This window comes from Nelumbo lutea, chromosome 2 (genome assembly GCF_056320005.1).
Source record: "Nelumbo lutea isolate HS-2025 chromosome 2, American lotus-T2T, whole genome shotgun sequence".
NCBI lineage: Eukaryota > Viridiplantae > Streptophyta > Magnoliopsida > Proteales > Nelumbonaceae > Nelumbo > Nelumbo lutea.
The window spans coordinates 18706231-18730107 of record NC_142685.1 but is presented as its reverse complement, the minus strand read 5'-3'; positions in this window follow the sequence as shown (position 1 = coordinate 18730107).

Genomic DNA, 23877 nt, shown 5'->3' with positions numbered 1-23877 from the left:
TTACATTTTTAATGGGTCGGGAGTAACAGTATCTGTACATTGTTGGAACTTGGAAGTTAAAAATGTAGTGTAATTACTTTTTCCTCTCTAACAGAAAGAAAGGAAGAAAAAATGTTACCAGTTTTCATTCAGAAACCAAAATCTGCAGAAATCCATTCTATGGTCTATGATCATTCGGCACTCCTTCTAAGTGATACTTGCCCGTCCGCTACTTTCTTTGGAAACTTGAGTTACAAACTCTTAAGAAGGTGGGTTAACCTGCAACTCGTCAGGCTGTGTTTGCTTGTTTGCAATTCTGTCTCCGCTTCTTTCGATCTTCTCCGATCCAAATGTTAGTGTGAGACAATCAGACTACTAGGGAGTTCTGCAAGTTGGAGATTTCTGCAATGGCTGTAGGATGTAGCAAGCTTTATGAGTCTAGTGGGCCAACGATTAGGGAAAAACTTTAGTTGTTGGGGGCCAACAGCATAGGCTGTTGAGACGGTTTCTGGGAATGTCACGTTATCATGAGAATGGGTAAATTAGTAATTACATTTTAATTTATTTTTATTAAAAATCAAACTATGGGGTGAATCGGTGAAATGAAATCAAACCATGGGTGAATTGGTGAACTGCCCAAAACGTACCCGGCCCAGAAACTGTCTCAACAGCCTGCTGTTGGGCTCCAACAGCGAAAGTTAACCCGTGCATGGTGGAGGGTGGGGATGGCGATAAACTATTCGTAATTGGAAAAGTGGTGTCATCCTAATTTGATAAAGCCTTTGTTTGGAGGGGGAGTACAAATACAAATATCTAGAATGCAAAATCATATAGTTTGTATTTATTTGCATTATGGTTTTTAAAAGTGGACTGGATTAGAAAAACCGGTAATTAGTCACCTGACCGGTTCTGTTTTTTTCCAAAACTGTTTTTTCTCAAAACTGTTGATTTTGGTCATTAAACCGCTGAACTGACCGTTTAATCATTTGAACGGTTTTAACTGTTTTTCAATTTTTAAATTTTTTTATTTATTTGTCAGAACTGTTTGAACCGGTAACCGGACTCCTGACCAGTTCAGTTTTAAAAACCATGATTTACATTATACATATTTGTATTAGTATTTTTACCAAATTAAGCCTAATTTGGAAGGAATTAATATAAATATGTACAGTGCAAATACATACAAAATACAAGGTTCTGCACTCTACGTATTTATAATCTTTCCAAATTAGGAGTATAAATACAACAAGCCAACGGTGCATTTTTACATCAAAACAAAGGCTTCCTTTTTGCCCATTATCGGTGCATAATGAAGAACAGTGTCAATAAAAAATCAGTGTCCTCTTCGCATGCCTTAGGGCTGTCAACGGAGCTTAAATTTTGAAATCTTATTTGATTAATTTAGTTTTGATATCTTATTTGCTGGATATGTATAAGTTGAACTAAATAGTAAAGATTGTGAAGCAGATTTGAACGAAATATGAAAACCTGAAAAAATTCGACCCAATCCAACATCCCTTGATCCGATTAGATTTTAAATCGAATTCTGGTTTGGATTTTTCATTAAATTAAATGATTAGACATGGGGAAATCCGACCCATTCACAGCCCTACTTGCATAATCTCTCGTTCGTTTTCTTCCAATGTTTCAGCAATGAGAAATCAAAGCTTTATATGCTTATTGATCATTTTGTATTGTTTCGTTCCTTTGCATGCCTATGACTTATAACCATATATTATTCAAAATATTGAATTATAAATAATAAGTAGGGGTGCAACTTCCACGGGTTGATGGTCAATCCATACCCGACTCTAAGATGCTAGTCTAGAGCTTGGGCCTGGCTCAACCCGAGATCAAGCAGGAGTTTACGAACCCAAGTCCAGCCCATGCTTGACCCAACATAATTTGGGCTTGAGTTGAGTTGGGCCTGGGCGAATTGATCAGATTTGAAAGAATTTCTACACATACCCAAGGCCTCAACCTCAGCCCAACCCAATTTAGATCAGGCCTGAGTTTTATGACCCAAGCCCATTTTGAAGCTCCAAAATTTAGGCCCTTCAACAGCTTGATTGAACTGAGTAATTCCAATCACGAATCGTTACTACAAACTAAAAAGTGTAAACATATAAGTTCAATATAAAGTTGTATTTAGATATGTATCGATCGTATTGGCAAGGTTTAAAATGTTGGTATTGCAAAAGAGTATCAGATGAGAACTCACCATTACTAAAAGCGAAATATAAATTAAAAAAAAAAAAAGATTGGGAGCTTAGACATAGGATTCATTCACCTAATTTTATTTTCTTAAAAAAAAAAGTATAAACTTGAATACATGATCTGTTGTTTCATCAGATTAGGAAAGAATGGGGGGGGGGGGGGGGGGGGGGAATAGAGGAAAAAGAATGTTTTACTGGGTTGGACAGGCCTAATGTTCTTATTTCCCAATTCAACGTTGTGGTGAATTCAATTTTAGCTATATTATGCTTTAGAAAAATTTTGCCTCTGAACTTGTAATTGCTATTTTCTTTTCTTTTTTTTTTTTCCAATGTAAATATAATTACATTTGACAATGAGCACTTTGAATATTTTTTTTCTTCAAAGTAAGCACATTCAATGAGCACTTTGAAAATTCTTTTGACACATGTACCTTAAAATACCCTCACCCCACCTTTGAAAAAGATTAATACTCACTGTTGATATTTATCAAAATATTTATCAAAGTGCTCATTTAACGTGCTTACTTTGATGTGCCTAATAGATCCGGTCCCGATTTTTATGGGTTGAGTAGGGACTAACCTGGCCCAATTTGTAGTCCAGAAGTCGGAGGATTTAAATTAGGGTAAATTGCTGAAACTTCCCCTAAACTTTTTTATCATTACTGAAACCTTCCTTGAAGTTTAGTAATTTCAGTCACCTCTCCATAACATTTTGTCAAAGTTGAAAGTAGACCCCCTCTGTTAGAATCTTCTAACAAGAGGCATAAAATTGTCCAAAATACCCATGAAGCTATTTTGACCAAAATGTTTATTTCCTAAATTTATCTCTACGTCAATCACTACCTCAAATCCTACTGTTCCCTTTTTCAAAATTGATTTATTTTTCAAATTCATTTCATATCAATCGTGGAAACCAACCTCAATAGTAGGGCTATTTGTCAAACCAAAACCATCAAAACCAACCAATCTAACCCAACTCGAAGTGAGTTAGTCAGTTTTCAAATATTTCATTGGTTCCGGTTTAGCTATTATGTTATCCTGAGAGGTATATATATATATATATATATTGTATCTTTTGAGGGGCTACACAATGGGGGCAGCCCATACAGTTAGTTGGTTTTGGTGACCAACTCCCCAATGCCCAACCCAATCATGTTGGTTTGGTTGTTCAAACAACCTCTAACTGAACCAAACTGTCCTATTAACTCTCCTACTCAATAATAACTGTATGGAGGGGGGTTTATTTGCAACTGTCAGAAAATTCAGGGGAGGTGATTGCAATTGCCAAAGTTCAGAAGAGGTTTCAGCAATAGTAACAATAAGAAACTTCAAGGGAGGCTTCAGCAATTTATCCTTTAAAGTTTAAAATTTAAATCAATGTTTTTGAACTGTCTTTGATCCAAACAGTCAGATCGTTTGGCCTAAAAACTGTTCAGGCAACCTGTTACATTTTACCCCAAACCTAATCCCTAGCTAAAAATCGTTGAATTGGTCAGCGATACACTGACCAGGGCAATTGAACTGTCAACCCATTCAACTTGTTCAATGGTTTTTGACTATTTTTTATTTTAATTATTTTTTTGTCAAAATGAACCATCCGTCAAACCAAACAGTTAAACCATCAACCCAAAAACTGGTGGAACGGTTTCTAGTTCCGGATCGTTTTTTCAAACATTGTTTTAAATTAAGCCAAAATGGAATTCATGGAGGCACTTAAAAATTAATTAAACTGGTCTTCTGTTAGGGATTGTGATGTCATAAGAACTGAATCCTGAAGAAAAAAAAAATCTATTTATATGAAGTCCTGTTGTTTTCGGTTTGTCAAAGAAATGCTAACTGGGTCCTTGAGAGTGGAGATATAGCCCTCACCAAGTACAACAGGGATTCCCATAGTTCGGTTTTTATATCACCTTGGTTCAATTTTCTATCAGTTTTATCCTTCAGTTTTTTATTTTTTTTTAATATTTATAGTATATTATAAATATTTAAAAAAATATATAGTATATTATATTATAAATAATATATATATTTTTATGAACACCCTAAATACGAAGAGTCTAGAATTCCTATTCATATGTCATTACAGCTATACACGGGGAATATCTTATGAGTCCGGATCTCCTTTCTTTTCACGAGAACTTTGCCCATATTTCAGTCATATATAAAGAACATTTTATATATTATACAGGGAGAGATATTCCCAATTTACAAGGAGTAGTGTATTGTGAGTAACCGTGGATAGAATTCTTGTGGCTTGAAGAAATCCAAAGTGAAATACGAGGCCCACTTTGAGCAATGTATTGATGGCAGGGACCATCACGATTGTAGATCAGTTATTCAACTGCTACGTGGTATGACAGGGATACATCTATGTACAGTTTAGGTATCATGATTTATGTGGAAAATAAAAGAACGACTGGCTCCATCTGAAGCGTAGGCCCTTTGCATATGACATGTACTAAATTAAATCATGGAGTTGGACCATAGTGCAGGAAATACATGATACCTTGGAAAACTCGTAACCAATCAACCGGTTTCATACAAGTGGTAATCAATTAATTAGGTTTTGACCCTTGCGGTATCATCTCTTTCTGGTAGCATAATTTTATTTTTCGTAAATTATGAGAAAAAAGTTTTATCATCCTGATCTGATTGGTTTATTTTCTAATTTTGAGGATCTCCAATTTTCTATTACGCGAAAAGATGAATGGATGTTGCTTCAAGGATTTCAAGCCCAATATCGACTCCTGTCATGAGATTTGCTGAAGTTTTAGTGTTTAAATTTTCAGTATTCTCAGGTTTTTACAGAGTCTAATGCTGCTGCTCATTGGTTGGCAGATTTGAGGCATGTTGAGCCGGAAACTGCTATGCGAAATGAGTGTGGGTGAGGCCCACGGCCCACCTCACTAAGCCCGAAACTGCAATGTGAAATGAGTCCGGATCTCTTGCCTATAATAACTCTGCTCATATTTACCCACATGACATCATAGCCACATATGAGAATCTCATACTCCAATACAGTACTGTGTACAGGGAGATGTGCATGGAGGTAGTGTGTTGTGGGTAGGGGTGTCAATTGAACTGGATTTAGTCTAATCCGATCCAATCCAATGTGTGTCCATTATAAATGGATCAGGTCCAATCCAATCCAATGAATGTTTTAGACTAATTTGGACCGATCCAATTCAATGTCTAATCCAATCTGTTCAAATTCATTTTGATTTAGATTGGTTTCAACTTAAACCTGATCCATTGACACATATATTCTTATCTTATATCAATGGACCAGATATTAGCTTAATCCAATCCAATCCAATCTAAATTTATTATGGATGGACCAGGTTCAATCCAATCTGATAAATATTTTGGACCGGATTGGTCCAATCCAATATGTCTTGTTGGTCCATCCAATCCAAAACCGGTCCATTAACACCCTTAGTTGTGGGTAAATGTGGGCAGGAGATCTGAAGTCGTATGAAATCTCTCCCAAATGGGCACTTGAGCTTGGGCAGGAGATCTGGAGTCATATCTGAGTCCATCAGATATGGACTCAAATCCAAACCTAGAAATATCAAGATGGGATTATCGTGACCAGACGCCTGGCCCTTAGTTTGGACCCTGAACATTGTTGGTGAGCTTAAGCCCGGCCCATTTTGGGCATGACAGGTTAACCCAATTAGTCCTCTTTTCGGTTTAGAAAAAATGAAGGAAAATTATTCTTCTTCCCTCCACCCATGGCAACATGTTATGCTCAAAAACATTTTTAACCGTCTAAATTGGTCGATTGTCTTATTTACCTAGAAAATAAAAGAACATGAATAAAAGCATTTATCTAAGTAGATATTTTAAATGCATCTATCCAGATAAATAACTTCTTGAAAATCGAAAGGGGCCTACGTGTCACCGATGAATCTGAATATGCTATTTGATGAATCAGTCGAGTATAAACATGTCAGCAATCCATATTGCTACTTGATGTACCCACAACTCATGTATTTTCTTCTTCCAGTTGGGTTCCATAGCCTGTTGGCTGTTGCATATTTAGAGACCATTCGTCAAAATGTATGATTTTGTTTTTAAAAATAAAAATAATTCTTATACAAGCAGAAGGTATTATTATTTTGCTGTAATACAACATCATATTCGAGAATGCCCCTTTAATATCAATTTACCCTTAAAAATGCAGCGTTCGGATTTATCTCCAACCAAAGGAGAGGATTCTAAATTTCCAATTCCTAGGGCTGCCAGTGATTGCTGTGTAGGCTTATTTGCACTGATGCAAAATTATGTTAGTGCAAATGATTTGGATGTAAATTTTGATTTATTTTTTTCTAAAATTTATCTAATTTTATTTGATGGCAATACAAATGAAGTAAAAAGACCTTAAACAAAACAAAATAAGACCCAAAATAAAATTAAACTACAATTTGTATTCTTTTCATTTGCACTCCTATGCATTTATATTAATGCAAATAAAATTGCACTACAACTAAATGCAGCCTAAGGGCTAATTTATTTGCAAGACAGTTTCATTTCAACTGGTGCAAAAATATAGAAGTACAAATGACTTGAATGCATATTATGATTTATTTTAAGTTTTCCTTTTACTTTTTGTTTGTTCGCAATGCAAAATGAAGTAAATAAAATCTAAAGCATAGTACAGCCCAAAATAAAACTAAACCAGAATTTACACTAGTACATATATTCCAGCAATAGGTGTTTTTGAATTGATGTTGACTCGGATGGTCAGACTGTTTTTCCCAAAAATCATCTAGACAACCGGTTCTGTTTCGCCCTTAATCCGGTGCTTGGTAAAAAATCATTGATTTGGTCATCAATCTGTTGACTTGAATGGTCGAACCATTAAACCGAAAACCAGTGGCCAGAATAATTCTGGTTCCTGGTTGATTTTTTTACACCTTGTCAACAATAATGAAATTGCATCAGAAGGAAACAGACCCTAAGGTGCCTTTTGCAAGAGATCCAAAGTGGTCCAAAGAAAAAGAAAAAGAAAGTCATCTTTGGTCCTACTAGGCTGCAGCTACAGGTCTTCAGTAAGGTACTCTGCTTACTTGCTAGCCTGAACTGGACGGTTAAATGTATGAGAGGCACAAAGTGGGTTGTCGGTCCAACACCAACTGATCAATTTGAGCATTGGTTTGAGAAGAAATAAACTCATAAGAAATGACAAGATGAAAAGAAAAAGATTTTTGGGTCAGACTTCAGAGATGTGGGCCGCATGGTCTTATGGGTCTCAGTCTTTGCATCACAAAATTTACTGCATATTCGATAAGAAACCTGTTGTACCATGTCTGTAGTACCAAGTAGCATTCCCTTTTTATAAATTCGAAGGTCTCTTTTCCCTTTTACTTTTTTTTTTCATTATATTATATACAGAAGGCTTTTAATTACGAGGGTGGGTGCAGATATTAAGGTTGAAATCTGGGCTGGGCCCAAGAGCCCAACAGATATGTCACCCATCAATAGTTTTCAAGTCCACGTCACAACAGTGCCTAATCATATACTTTTTTCTATATGGATTTTCAGTACAGTCTCACCTATTTTGTTTATTTATTAAAGAGAATAGAAAAAATACATATAGCAGTGTAGCACAAAAAATGGGTTTTGAGAGTCTGGCAAAGAGAGGCCAGTGCTTTGTTGAAGAATGTCATATGTGGAGCCCTTTGGCCCGGGTGACTTCAGTTTTCAGGCTTTGAAACATCTTCATTTAATTTTTTTTTGTTTTTGTTTTTCTTTTTTGGCTTTTGGGAGCCCTTAGCCCAAGTTTTATTGTACATGCTTTGCAAGTGGCAATTTTAGATAATGGTGATAGTAAAATATGTTTTCAAAAATTTTCACAAATTTTTACATTTCTGTGTATAAAAATAATTCATGTTTATCACTTATTTTTGTTTAATAAATGCAATGAATATATGTTACTAAAGATGTGCCCAAATGATTTCTACAATATTTTTATATTTTTCTTTTTTTTTGTATTTTTTTCATATCTCTTTTCTATTGTTTAACTATGATATCAAGAGTTTACACATTTGATCCAAAAGGTTGAAATGTTGACCTGCCACCAAATGACAAATTAATTCATCTTTTTTACACTTATTTTTCTTTAATGTGATTAATATAATTATCAAAGCTAATCACAAATATTTTCTACAAAATTTATTTATTTTTGTAATCTTTTGTGTTTTTATCTTTGAAATTTTTATTCTTTAATTATGACATAAAGGGTTGACACATTTGACCTAAAAGGTTGAATTAATTAAATGGCCACCGTATAGGAAAAAAATTCACTTTTGGCTTAGTTTTATATTTTGTATTCCATTTTTATCGTTACTAAAAACAATTATTGTTTATTGCACATAGTTTTCTTTAATATGATTAATATAAAATATTATAGATGTGCCTAATTATTCTACAATTTCTTTATCTTTTGTAGTTTTTTGTATTTATTTCTATTTTAAAAGCTTGATTATTTAACTATGACACCATGGGTTTACCAATTTGACCCGAATGGTTGAATTTTATTACTTGTCATCAATATGGAAGAATAGTTTTGCTTTTAAAAGTGGGAATGCAGTATATATTCTAGATATTTTATTAACAACAATACCCTTATTTTTGAATTTGGTCTATCTTAATTGTGGAGGCAAAAAAACTAATTTCAACTAGGGTAAAAATACTTAAACTAAAACTTACCCCACTATTTAAAAGATTACTTAAAGTACTCCTAAGTTTTCTGACAATTGACAAAATCCTCCTCTGCTGTTAGTGCGTGACTTACACAATTTTTTTTTTAATTTCAAGGTTGCCCTTTTATGATCAAATTTTCTCTATATTATTCTTCAAATTTTCAAAATATATCATCACAACCCAGCTGTCAATGATGATAATAACAACAAAAGAAAATCCAACCATCATGGTAGATGCAAAACTTCAGACAACTTGATGAATAAAAATGAAAGAAAATTGAATGAAAAAAGAACCAAATTCTGACACAACAAGAGAGAGAGAGAGAGAGTCGAATCTTGAAACAAGTTTCTGCATTTGGTGGTTATGGGTTGATGTAAAATCGTCATATTGATCTCATTCGAGACCTTGGGTACTGAACTAGTTTTGTAAACTGAAACAATGCTATTGTTGGAAGTTGGAACTGCTATTAATTGAAGTAAAATGGTGAAGATGGGGGATTTGAATGGGACACTTCATGGGTTTTTGACAGATTCAGAGATGTAAGGAGAAATGCGGGACCGACAAGCCCCCTCCACCCCTTTTTATATCCCCTCTAGTTGAGTTTCTGCTGTTTCTAACAAACAAATCCATAAAAAAAAGGAAGGGGGGGGGGGGGGGACAAAGGGAAATGCAACTAAACCCATTTATCTCTCAAGTCAAATTGGATTATTTTCAGTTGAAGAGGGGGGATTTGAACTGGACACTTGGGCCTGTTTGCTTTTCGGTAAGTTATTTATCAGGGTAAATGTACTTATACATGCAACTTTCCCCCAAGGTGAAAAAGTTATTTATCCACCTAGGAGATATGTATCACTTACCCAAAAAATAAAGTTGCCCTGGTCTCCACATAAATTTGAAAAAAGAACATGAGATTTTTGGTCAATGGAAATCAAAAACCCATTGATCAACTTTCCTCCTCTCAAAATCGTAGGAAAAGAATGCCCTTATGGGTTTTGACAGTCGCATTTTCTTGTCTTCTTGTTTATTGTAGGATAAATGTCTACAACTTGACTTTCTCTTTGTTACCCTAGTTCCACTCACCAATATAAGGCTTTCTCTTTGGTACACAAAGCTCATTTGTTTATTTGTCAATCTATGATGGCATCCTTAAATATAAAAGAACAATATATATATATATATATATATATTATATATATATATATATATATAAGAGAGAGAGAGAGAGAGAGAGAGAGAGAGAGAGAGAGAGAGTTTTTGTTGAAGAACATTTTGACACATTTTTAATATTATGTAATTGATCATATTAAATAAAAATAAGTGTGATAAATAAGAACTATATTTATTAATGATTGAAACAAAACAAAAAAAAAAAGAAGAATAAAACTAAGTGAAAAGCAAACTGTTTTTCTGTCTAAGTGGCAGGTGAATAGTCCAACCGAATAATGGGTCAACTAATGGAAAATAATTATTTTTATAATTAATGACTACCAAAATTGTTTTCATATTTAATTATGAAATGGAATAAAAAATTTAGGGCCACCCAAAATTGAAGTCGTGTTACCTTTCAAGTTTAATGGGCCAATCCTTGATGCCAATAGTCATATAATAAAAGCTTAAAAGTACACAAAAGTTGTACTCTTCTCTAATATTGTACATTTTCATATTAAACAAAAACAAATATGATAAATAAGAAAAATCATTATTAACCATGGAAATGGCTTACAAAAGTTAAATCCAGAAATACACCATGTTTTGTTACTTATCTTTGTTTCATAGGTTCTAATAAAGATGTAAAATTTTCATGTGCAAAGCGGACGGGGATCCGCTACCAACAAAACACTCTCAATACTATCCCAAGAGGTAATAGTAGCCATCCATTGGGAATATCTTCTTTGTCATGGGGAGATATTCCTATTGTGCGCCTATAGTGGCCTATTAGGACATGTTGGGAGCATAGTATTGGTAGCATCATTGCTCACCTTTTATTTTTTTTTTCAACTTTTTTTTTTATCAAAACTGGTTTAGAGGGGTTGGTTTAAAGGCAAGTCCACCCTCTTAATCAGGTTAGACCTTGAAACACCCCCTGTACGGGTTTATCAGGAAGCCACTGATACAATATGTATCGGCTGATATGAGCTGATAAGTATCAAATTTTTGAACCTTGGCACACACATTTACTAATATTGTCAAAAGTATTTGGATATACATTTAATTGGTAAAATTTATTGTGAGAAAAGTATGGGTGTTTTAGTTAAGAATATGATTTAATGAAAGATAATGGGAGTTAATATTTCAAATTAGACTTAATGAGAGGGAATTAAATGAATTCACAGCTATGCCGCACAAACGCCCCACAACACATCCAAATCATGTATGGGAAATGATGAAGGAAGATTTGGCCCGACCTTGTAATCACTCAACACGTGGCAAAGGCAACAACTCGGCACAACAGCACGCCCAAGGCGCGAACTCCGAAAGGAGGAACCAGCGGTCTGAACTCCCTACAAAGAGCCCGAACTCCCTGCAAGGAGCCCGAGCTCTCCCTTAGGCCCCAAGCCTTACAAACACAAAAGGCAACAACCCGAACTGGCCTGCCCCATGGCAGTTCGGGACACACCCCTATCCGAACTCAAGACTTCACCTCGCTCACCATTCCAGCACTTCGCCTCCAGGACGCTGAACTGAACAACCGTACCATGCCTGACATCGAGGAAGTCCGTATCCAGGGGCGGCGCACCTAGCTGACTTGGGATCTGACGCTTGACAGCCGCACTTCAACGGCTTGCCATCGCCACCTGCCACCGCCATCTCCAGTTGTAGAGATGGATCCGACAAAGAGAGCAGTGGCGGTTTTGCCCCAGCAGAGGTAATGGCACCCGAACTAGCAGGAGCGCATAGATAATCATGTCCGACCTGACAGAAACTTAGGAGTGAGTGCACAAAGTGGTTATAAAAGGCTCCCTACCCCCCGATAACAAGGTATGTGAACTTTGCGCCATCTGGTTTTATCTTGCCTTTGAAGAAATACTGACTTGAGCTTCGGAGCAATCTCACCGGGTTCCTCCCGGGAGATTCTTCACCTTCTTTTCCGTTTCAGGCCCCTGTTGCTCCAATCAGAGGCAAAGTCATTGACAACTAGGACCGGCCGGATTGCACACCATCAATTGGTGCCGTCTGTGGGAACGCTTCTAAAAGCCTTCCTCTCAAACTCTCAAACTCTCTTTTCCAAAAAACCCCAACACTCATGGCTTCTTCCAGCAACGCCGGATGTGGCACGGAGATGAACACCGCCGAGGAACATCTTCAAGTCCGCATAGTGTGCATCGGACAGTTCACCATCCTCCTTCCGGTGGATGGGACCCCCAGCCTGAACGTGCCGCGAACAGTGGCGCCTGTAAACCTTTCCGCCATGAATGTCCCCTTTCCACTCCCTATCGAAACAACCTTTACTGAACCAACTGCCGTCCCCCTGGCGACCAGTCAGAACCAGTTTGATGACCTGATGCATGTGAGCAATGCAAGCCCAAATGCAACAATTTCAGCAGCATCAACTCCAACAGCACCAAGTACTGCACCACCTCTCTCAACATCACTATCAACAACAGTTCCCCCAACTGCCCCTGTACCAATCACTGCTTCCACCTCGGCACCATGCTCCGAAGCCGGTTAAGGCTTCCCCTCAGGGTGGATGCCCTTATCGAGGAGAAGCCTCCCAACTTCAGAACCCCCCTAACATCCATGCTTCATCCCTGGGCCGAAGGGAAAGAAAAATCACCCCCGCCTCGCAGCTCACAAGCGGGTCGGGAACCTCGCCTGCAAAGTCAGTACCTCGACGCTCCAAGCCTGAGTTCCCGCTCACAGAGAACCAATTCAACGCCCTAGCAGTAGACTACCAACATTCCGGGCCCATCGAGCTCGGCAACACAGAGGCCAGCAACGCCAGTACCAGGCCTACTCAACGAAGGCGCCGGCGAAGTCGCCAAACCGTCACCCGTGTCCTACCCGAGCTCAGAGGTAAAGAAGAGACAGGCTCGGATGAGGTAAAATCTGCCCCTATTCTCTCAGTTCCTTCCCCCCTCTCATCAGAACTCCTTGCAGTCCCCATGCCCAGAGACTTCAAGTTCCCCCCTTTAAACAAGTATGATGGGTCCTTCGACCCCAGCGACCACGTCGATGCCTTCCAATCCCAAATGCTCCTGGCAAGGGCCAGTGAGTTGTGCATGTGCGTGGCCTTCACCACCACTTTTAGAGGGTGGCCCGCACCTGGTACAGAAACCTAGCCCCCGGGTCAATAAGAAGCTAGACCCAGTTTGTGCAGGTCTTCACCGCACACTTCGTTACCTGCAAGCGGGGGCCCAGAACCGAGGAAAGCATCTTCGGAGTGGTTCAGAGGGAAGGAGAGTCCATCTGGGGCTACATCAAGCGGTTCAATGATGCGTGCTTGCAGATACCACGACTGGACCCCACGGTATAGCTCGCGGCGGCCAAGAGAGGAGTAACGCACAAGGGGTTCAAATGGCACATGGTAGCTAGCCAGCCCGCGACCATAGCCGAATTCCTCAAGCTCGCGGACAAGTTCATGAGAACCGAGGAAGAGATCAACCAAAAGACCGAAGGCGGGGTCGAGAAAAGGAAAAGAGAAGGTGAGCCCTCCAACCCAGGTGATAGAAAAAACTTGGCCCGGGAGGCGAAGCCGAGTCAGCCATCCCAAGCTCCCTTAGTAGCTCGGAAAAACTACACACCCTTAAACACAAGGCGGACCGAGATCTTGATGACGATCAAAGATGCCCCATACGTCAAATGGCTACCTCGCCTAAAGGGGAACCCAAACAAGAGAAATAAAAATTTATACTATAGTTTCCATAGAGATCACAATCATAGTACTGAACAGTGTAATAATCTCCAGGACGAGATAGAGGGACTCATTCGTCGTGGATACTTAAGAAATTTTGTACAACATGATAATAATAATAATAAGACAAACCGGCAAGTGGAGCACAATAAGGATGCTCCTGAATCCAGCAACAGGCTAGCCGAACCATCTTAAAGACAACCTCTGGAAGAGTGGCCAGTTCTGGGAACCATCCACGTAATAGTGGGAGGTTCGGTGGTAGCAGGTTGTACTTCGGCCGTGGCCCGGACGTCAGTTCGTGAAGCAACTCGAGAAGAGTAGAACCCTCCAAAGAGGTCGAAGACAGAAGAACCAATCTTTTTCATGGAAGACGACTCGCGAGGTGTCCGCTACCCCCACGATGACGCGCTTGTCATAAAACTAAGGATCAACGACTTCGAAGTCAGGCGCGTACTTGTGGAATCAGGTGGCTTGGCGGACATCCTCTTCAAATCGGCATTTGACCAGCTTCAGTTGTAGAGAAGCGGGTTGAAGCCCGCGAACACTCTTCTAGTGGGTTTCAGCGGAGAGGAAGTCAGACCCCTTGGGAAAATAACAGTGCCTGTGGAAGTCGGCACATGGCCTTGCGCGGTGAGTCTCAACCACAATTTCCTGGTGGTCGTGACCCCCTCCCCATACAATGCCATAATAGGGCGGCCAATTACACATGTCCTACAGGCAGTGGTCTCCACCTACTATTTGGCAATGAAGTTCTCTACAGACTTCGGTGTGGGGGTAGCGCGGGGCGACCAGCTTGAGTCCCGCAAGTGTTATGTTGCCGCCCTGAAAGGAAAGACCAAGGCGGCCAACGACCTCGAGCTGGAGCGACCTACGGAGCAGGGCAAGGATCGAGCTTCGCCCAAAGAGGTAACGGTCGCAATCCCGACTTCGGCTACGGACCTGACTTGAATGCTACAGATCGGTGCTTCCGTCAAGGAGCCTCTATGAACTGAACTGGTGAGTTTCTTACTTCAAAATTTAGACATTTTTGCATGGTCCGCGACCGATATGCCTGGTATTGACCCTAACCTTATAACTCACAAACTTAATACTGACCCTGTAGTCAGACCCATAGACAGAAGAAGCGCAACTTAGGCCTAGAGCACTGGAGGGCAGTCAACGAGGAGGTCGAAAAGCTCCTCCTAATAGACTTCATAAGGGAAGTTCTTTACCCGAGCTGGGTAGCCAACCCAGTGCTGGTGAAAAAGGCAAACGGCAAGCGGTGCATATGCGTCGACTACATCAACCTGAACCGAGGTTGCCCAAAAGACTGCTTCCCCCTCCCCAGAATTGATCGCCTAGTGGACGCGACCTCGGGACATTAGTTGCTAAGCTTCTTGGACGCCTACTCAGCCTACAACCAAATCAGGATGGACCAGTCAAATGAGGAAAAAACCAGCTTCATAACCAAGTTCGGCTTGTACTGCTACAAGATCACGCCCTTCGGACTAAAGAATGCTGGGGCGACCTTCCAAAGACTTGTGAATAAGCTGTTTTGGCCCTTAATTGGCACGAAAATAGAATGTTATGTAGACGACATGGTCGTCAAGATGCAGTTTTCACAGGAATTAATAAAAGACTTAGATTCTGTCTTCCAAATTCTACATCAATTTAGCATGAAACTGAATCCAAACAAATGTGTCTTCGATGTCACCTCGGGTAAGTTCCTAGGGTACATTGTCAACCAGCGCGGTATTGAGGCCAACTCGAACAAGATAAAGGCCATCCTAGATATGAGACCACCCTGAAAAGTAAAAGAGGTTTAGAGGCTAAACGGTCGCATAGCCGCTCAGAGCCGCTTCATGTCCAAATCGGCAGACCGTTGTTTGCCTTTCTTCAAGGCAATCTAAGGCAAAGGGTTCGAATGGACCCGATACTGCTAGCTTGCGTTCGACAAGCTAAAATGCTACCTCGCTAGTGTGTCAATCTTAGCCAGGCCCGAGGAGGGTGAGGTCTTATAACTGTACCTCTCGGCAAGCGACGAGGTGGTCAGTTTGGTACTAATAAAAGAAGTAGATCGGGTCCAATAGCCCGTCTATTATGTTAGTAAAATTATACAGGGAGCAGAGACGAGATACCCACAGATAGAATAGCTAGCATACACACTAGTAATTGCAGCTCGGAAACTCCGCCCATATTTCCAGGCTCACATCGTCATCGTCTTGACTGACAAACCTCTGAGGCAAGTCTTACTCAAGCCTGAGGTTTTCGGTCGGCTGACGAAGTGGGCCATCGAGCTTAGCGGGTACGACCTCCAGTATAAGCCACGAACTGCTATTAAGGCCCATGCCCTAGCAGATTTTATCACCGAGTGCACGTTCAGCCTCGAAGTCCCCAGGCCGGTTGAGCCAGAGATCCCCAGTTCGGGTGAGCCCGGAGCTTTCAAGCCAATAGAGTATGACCCCATGAGTCAGGTTACGGGCGAATACGAAGCACGTAAGCTCACTATGATCGCATACTTGGCAAAAGTAAAGGAGGCTCTGCTCAACACTAAGGCCAACACCCTATCCCGGTTAGCCAGCACGAGTCACAACACCACGAGAACCGTGTACATAGAGGACTTACCTCGGCCTAGCATTCTCGGTGGGGCAGAGGAGGTCGCTCTCGTCTTTGAAGCAGAGCCGAGCTGGATCGACCCACTCGCGAGCTTCTTGCTAGATGAACCCTCCCTGTGGATCGCAATGCAGCCAGGAGGGTGCAGCGCTAGGCAACCAAATATGTCATAATAGATGAATGGTTGTATCGACGGTCCTACACGCTCCCCTACCTACGTTGCTTGCGACCTGCCGAAGCTGAGCTCGTACTCCATGACACTTATGAAGGTCTGTGTGGCGGACACTTCAGAAGCATACCAATATCCAACATCAGCCTGCCACCGACCTCAAGTACCTCACCAGTCCATGGCCCTTTCCGCAATGGGGCATTGACCTCCTGGGGCCATTCCCACCAGCAACAAGAGGGAGGAAGTTTCTAGTGGTAGCGGTAGATTATTTCACAAAGTGGATAGAAGTTGAACCTCTGGCAACAGTTACAGCCCGAAACGTACAGAACTTCTTTTGGAAGAACATAGTATGTCACTTCGGGTTACCTCGGGTACTGATCTCCGACAATGACAAGTAGTTCGAGGATATCAAGTTTCAAGAATGGTGCCAAGAAATGGGGATTCGGCAAAACTTCACATTGGCCTCGCACTCGTAGGCAAACGGTTAAACAGAAGTGATGAACAGAGCTATCCTCTGTGGACTGAAAGCATGACTAGACCGAGCTAAAGGGTTGTCTGTGGACGAGCTACCAAGTGTTCTATGGGCTCACCGAACCACAGAAAAAACCACCACAAGAGAAACCCCCTTTGTCCTCACCTATGACACCGAAGCGGTAATCCCGACAGAGATCGAAATACCTACACTACGACTAGAAGCATACGACGATCAAACAAATAGAGATGAGTTACGCACCAACCTCGATCTACTGGACAAGGTAAGAAACCTCGCATACATCCGGACCACAGCTTACCAGCAAAAGGTAGCTCGGTACTACAACGCTAGAGTGAAAAAGCGGAACTTCCGCATCGGCGACCTAGTTCTCCGTAAGATCATGGCACCCGAGCCCGGCATGGGCAAACTTGGATCGAATTGGGAAGAGCCCTACCGAGTAAAGAGAGCGCTCTGGGGGCATACGAGCTCGAAACTTTAGAGGGCAAACAAGTACCCCAAGCTTGGAACGTCGTTAACTTGAGACGATACTACCTATACATCACCAAGCAAAGTGGATTAAGTCTACCAGAGCTAAAGGGCTAGGATGCCGAACTAACAAGAGCCTCGGCATGGACAAGCAAAAACAAAAGATGCAAACTAAAAGCTCAGGCAAGGTGCCAACAACGAACTAATAGGGGCATCGACATATGGTCAGTTCGGCAATACAGCCAGTTCGGAGGAAAGAGCAACCAACACTTAATCAAAAGAAAATCATTCCATTGCAAATTACTTTGTGTACATTTCAAAAAAAAAATTATAGGCCCAGAGCTACTTTTTCACCATCAGAAGACACTTCAACGATACCCGAAGGTCTTGCCTCACCCTCGGAATCCAGCTCATCATTAGCAGCGTTGGCCATCTCCTGAGTAATGCGCGAAGTGGATATGACATTAATATCGAGCTCGGGATACGTGTTCTGGATCATCCACCGGCATAGTTTAAAATCCCTTCTGTACGAGTCCACCATCAGGTTGTCAAAGTGTGGTGAGGCGATGTACTCATCGACGACCTTCTTCTTGGCATCTTCAATGCCTTGAGAAAAGATCTGCTTCCTCTCCCTAATATCCTCCTGAAAGTATTCGACCTGATGCTGCAAATCCAGCCTCAGGTCTGCCATGTGCTTCACTACGACTCCCATGGCCTTGGCATCTCTCTGAGACCTCGCTTGCCTGGCCTGTGCAGCGCGAGCAGCCGCCTCAATAGCTCGAGCGGCCGCCTCAGCAACTCGGGAAGTCGCCTCGGTAGCTCGCGCCTGCCTCGAGCTCCTTTCCACCTGGGCCGCCATGGCATGGATAGAAGAATTCACTTACCAAAAGGAAAGAACAAGTGATCGAAAGAACGACAACAAGAGAGATAAAAGCAAAGAGCCCGACAAGAAATCTGACTTATCACTATGGCGTGAGTGGCAGCACGACAAGCCACCTGGTTCAAAGGAAGATCGGTCCCTGTCGTGACCTCCTTAGGGTAAATGGCCTCCCTACTCTTTTGAAGAGCGTGATTCGGCGACAAACGCTCCTGATCTCCCCTTAGGCTCCCAAGCCTGAGGGCCCAATTCGTATATAAGCAGACCCAGAGTAAGCGGGAGCCCAAGAGTAAACGGGAGCCCCCGTGTATGTAGCCTCGGCATAAGGGGCCTCTGTCGCTTCTTGCATTAGCGGAGCCATCTCGGGTTCCCTGGGCAGATCCTCTGACGGGTAGTTCGGTACCTCGGGCTCCGCATCTCGGGGCAGCTCAGCACGAGTTCGTTTGGCGACTCGCTTCCTCCTCTTCATGCCATGAAACAGGTGCCCACCACGAGTCTTCTCTGAGTCCATCACACCTGCAAAAAGAGCTCGGCATCAGAAAAATGAAAGAACGAAGCAAAACAAAAAACCTCTGAGTAAGAAACCTACCCGAACTCAGACCGGCCGTAATGAGTTTGGCCTCCATCAGGTAATGATGGAATTTTAGCCCAAGCCATGTCCATTGTCGGAGGCCCTTCGCCATCTCCTTATTAAGCGTTACACCGGCGTTAGGGGCAGCCATCCCCCACCCGGTTTGGAACGGCTACCCCAAAGCACTTCAAACCCCGAAGTAGTCTCGTTTCGATGTCGGGACCTTGTTGGGTGTAGAAGCTTAAAACCCTGGCGAGGAGACAGGTAGTACACCCACCTACGCCCGGGAAGGGGACCTGCTTGCTTCTTAAGCATTAAAATGGAGGAGAAGATCTCTATGTCTAAAGGCAAGACCTGTTCGCAAAATAGGGAGATTGTCCCCACCAAGTTACGAATAGAGTTCGGGTGAAGCTGGCCGACTGTAACACTAAAGTGGTTCATTACCTCGACAATGAGGGGGTGGAAAGGAAGGCGCAACCTAGCAACGAGCTGCTCCCAGAATATCACGATCTCATTAGGACCGTGTTCCCAAGGGAAACTGCCCGAAGGTATGAAGTAGGTGTACTCCCTAGGCAAGTTGAATTGGGTGATAAGGGAATGTATCCCCTCAATCGTAATGGTTGAAGGCCCAAACTTGTCCAACGTCCGACCTCGACGAGAGGAGGACACCAAACTACCCAAGGCGACTCGGCCTACGGGTTTGAACTCTTCCTCGAGTTCTACTTCAGGTTCACTAGGACTATCGGGGGATGCAGTTCGGTTCGTAGAACCTACATCCGACCCCCTTGAACTATCTGAGCTATCCGAGCTAGACATTGGATGGAGAATAAGGATTACAGGAAAGTACTCACCCGGAAAAGAAAGTAAGCTGACTACGGGAACGTGAACACGAACTAGAGGCTTGGACGCGAACTGAAATTGAGACGCGAGCTCAAGAAGAAAAACGCAGGATAGTGACAGCGACTGGGGTCCCCCATTATTTATGGCCACAGTAACCGAGAATCAATGGCTCAGATCAAAGACAATCCGACGGCTTGCAGTTGCTCTGATTGCACGTCTCAGAGGCCGAGACGCGACTGGCCACACGTCTCCTGAGACCGAGACGTGATTGGCCGCACGTCTTTCTGAAACCGAAAAAGATGTCAACACACGACTCCTCACATTAAAGGCGGTATCGGCGCATTTATTCAAATTAGAAAAGACGCCCGCTGTCACGTCTCCTAGCGGCGCGCTTTTTGAATTTTGAAATAGGCGCGTGCCATCACATCTGTCAGCATTTATAGACAGATTGGCATGTTTCCTGTCTTTTTGGTGCTCGAGGAAACCCGAAAAAATCCTGACAAGCGCGCACTTCGTGCTATCAGTCAAAACCAGTTCAAAGTAGGGGACAAATCCACCTGCCACCTCGCAAGCTCCCCGCGCTAGGGCAAGTCCCTTAGTGCGAGGAGTGGGGGGCAACTGATGAAGGAAGATTTGGCCCAACCTCTTAATCACTCAACATGTGGCAAAGGCAACAACTCGGCACAACAGCACGCCCAAGGTGCGAGCTCCGAAAGGAGGAACCAGCGGTCCGAACTCCCTACAAGGAGCCCGAACTCCCCGCAAGGAGCCCGAGCTCTCCCTTAGGCCCTGAGCCTTACAAACACAAAGGGCAACAACTTGAACTGGCCTGCCCCATGGCAGTTCGGGACACACCCCTATCCGAACTCAAGACTTCACATCGCTCACCATTCCAGCACTTCGCCTCCAGGACGCCGAACTGAACAACTGTACCATGCCTGACATTGAGGAAGTCTGTATCCAGGGGCGGCGCACCTGTCTGACTTGGGATCTGACGCTTGACAACCGCACTTCAACGACCATCTGCCACCGCCATCTCCAGTTGTAGAGACAGCTCCGACAAAGAGAACAGTGACGGTTCTGCCCCAACAGAGGTGATGGCACCCGAACTGGCAGGCGCGCAGAGATAATCATGCCCGACCTGACAGGAGCTTAGGAGTGAGTGTGCGAAGTTGTTATAAAAGGCTCCCTACCCCCCGAGAACAAGGTATGTGAGCTTTGTGCCATCTGGTTTTATCTTGCCTTTGAAGAAATACTGACTTGAGCTTTGGAGCAATCTTACCGGGTTCCTCCCTGGAGATTCTTCACCTTCTTCTCCATTTTAGGCCCCTGTTGCTCCAGTTAGAGGCAAGGTTGTTGACAACTAGGACCGGCCGGATTGTGCACCATCAGGAACATCTCCCAATGACAAGTATAGGAGATGTTCCCAATACACGAATGGGATGTGTTGTGAGGAGTTTGTTGTGGGGTAGAGATGTGAACTCGAATTAAATAAGGGGAAATGTAGGAGTTCAAATTACACTTTCTACCATTGCTATTACAGGCAAAGATAACTTCCAAAATAGAGACATTTTATTTAAGGAAAAGTTCCACAATCTCATTCTTACTTTTAATTGTCATAGATATAAATAAAAATATTAGATATGAATTTAAATGATAGAATTTATGGTGTGAAAAAAGAAATATATTAAACGTAGGATTCAATTAAAGAAAATGAGAGTTAATATCTGAAATATAAGACTTAATTGGGGGGGGGAATTGATGTGAAAAGTAATAATTCTACATATTCTGTCACTACAATCAAAGAGGAATCAAATTAAAAAATAGGGATATTTTAATTGAGAATAGAATTTAATGGATGATAATGAGAATTAATATCTTAAATATAAGAGTTAATGAGGGGGTAATTGAATGACGTAAAAAGGAGTAATTCAAATTAAATTTTCCACACTCTTATTACTGGAAAGGTATAGATATAGATACAAATATTATTAACCCAACAAACATGCAATATTTTAAAAGCTGAAGCAAGGCTACCGAGAGGAAATTATATTAATAAGTCAATAGGTTAGAAACATATAGTTTAAAGCTACTTAGGGGTTAGAGCTTGGGCTGAAAGCTTGCCATCTTGGAGGAAATTGATATAGTGAAGCATGCCTATGCCGGGTTGCCACCTCAATTGCAATCAGTGCTGTCAACAGATTTGGTCTGGTATAGGTTAGGATACATTCAATCCTGATTCGATAAGTAAATGTAGGAACCAGTTTCAAATCATATCCCATAGGGCCTGTAATCGTGAGTTGGGACCAATGTTTTCAACTCACTTTTGACTCGGACGATCAAATCATTCGAACCGTCACTAAATCCACCTTTAAACCAAAAACATTGGCGTAGTAAAAAATGTCAAATCTGTGTGTTTGAATCATTGAGCTATTCAACCTGGTCATTGTGTCATGGGCTATACATTTAATGTATGTACAAATTTTGAGAAACATCTATTAGCTACTTTCAGTGATTTTATTGTACAAATTAATTCGGATCTTCTATCTGAAAGAAGTAATAGAACGAACATATCTGCTCTCTTATTATCTTTTCTTATTAGGCTGCATTTGGCATTCCTTATTTTAAGGATTTATCTCCTTTTTACAGTTAAAAATGTCTCTATAAACATAAAATTTTTAACAATAAAAAGAAAATAAATCCTTAAAATAAGGAATGCCAAATGCAACTTTAGACTCCTTCATTTAATCTCCTCATTCTTTAATTCTGTTTTCAAAAGCAATATAAAGCAATATGGGCTTCCACATGGGGGACTATCGTAAGGGAGTTCTAACACATTGTGTCTCACTCTCTAAGGATTGAGGGGAAGGGTGGGGACAGAACAGGATGCATGTGAGGTTGACTGACCTTACAGAGCATTCCTTTATGCGGATTTGACCCAGCACCCATGCCAAGGGGTTTTTGGCCATTGCTCTGTATGTCAGAGAAAATGCATTTGAAGAGGGTATGCTCGTCAAAAATGTTTTTCCGGTGTATTTCTATAGTTCTAATGATTCATCAAAAGTGATTTTTTAAAATGACAAAATTATCCCTTTTTTAGGCTTTTGGTTAGTTTTGGAGTAGGTTTTTAACCACTGATGGTGTTGGAAGAGGATTTTGGGAAACCCCAAACTATGTATATATCACTTTTAATGTATATTATATTATAGTATAGTATATTATATAATTTTAGGTAAATTTTAAAAAAGTAAATAAATAAATTTGCATGTAGGAATAAGTAGGATGCGGTGGGGCAAATTATCCATGGACGGGATGGGGTTGAGAATTCTAACCCCATTAGGGTATAGTCAGGAATGACAACAGGGCAGGGATCATAATTTTAGTATTCATCTCCAATTCTGAAATTAACCCCTATTCCCATATTTGGTTTCCGTTGGGGATAAATAAAAATTTTAAATTATAAATAATGTTTTAAATATATTTTGATATATATATATTATATATAATATGTTTAATATAAATAATATATACAATCGAGGTTGAGGCAAGGCGGGGACCTCAATCCCCTTCCCCGACCCCAACTCCGATTAGGAATTCCTATTAATCTCCATCTCCATCCCCGACCCAATAGAGTCGGGAAAGTCGGGTCCCCGTCAGGAATGGGGAAATTTACCATCCCTAGGTATAGGGTGGGGTATTTGAGCTCAAAGCTTAGTTTAGAAAAAGTACAAATACAAATATATACAAAATAATACAAAATACAAAGTTTTGCATCCTATAAATTTATATTTGTACTCCTTCCAAACTGAGCCCAAAGTCAGGGATGGGGGTGCAAAACCTGAGCCACCCTGCCCCATTGCCATTCCTCCTTTTCACACTTTATCTACTTATTTACGAGGGATGTGCCGATTTTATCAAAAACTAATTGCACCTAAATCACCATGCTTAACTTAATACAGAATACACACTTCTTTTCCACATCTTAAAGAAAAGGTTTTACCTAAATTTGTTAATCAACCAACTGAAAAACAACCCCATACCTTCATTGCGATGTGCCTTGTGATATTGTAGCTAAAACCATAGGCATGCTTGTAAATCTCATATAATAAATTAAG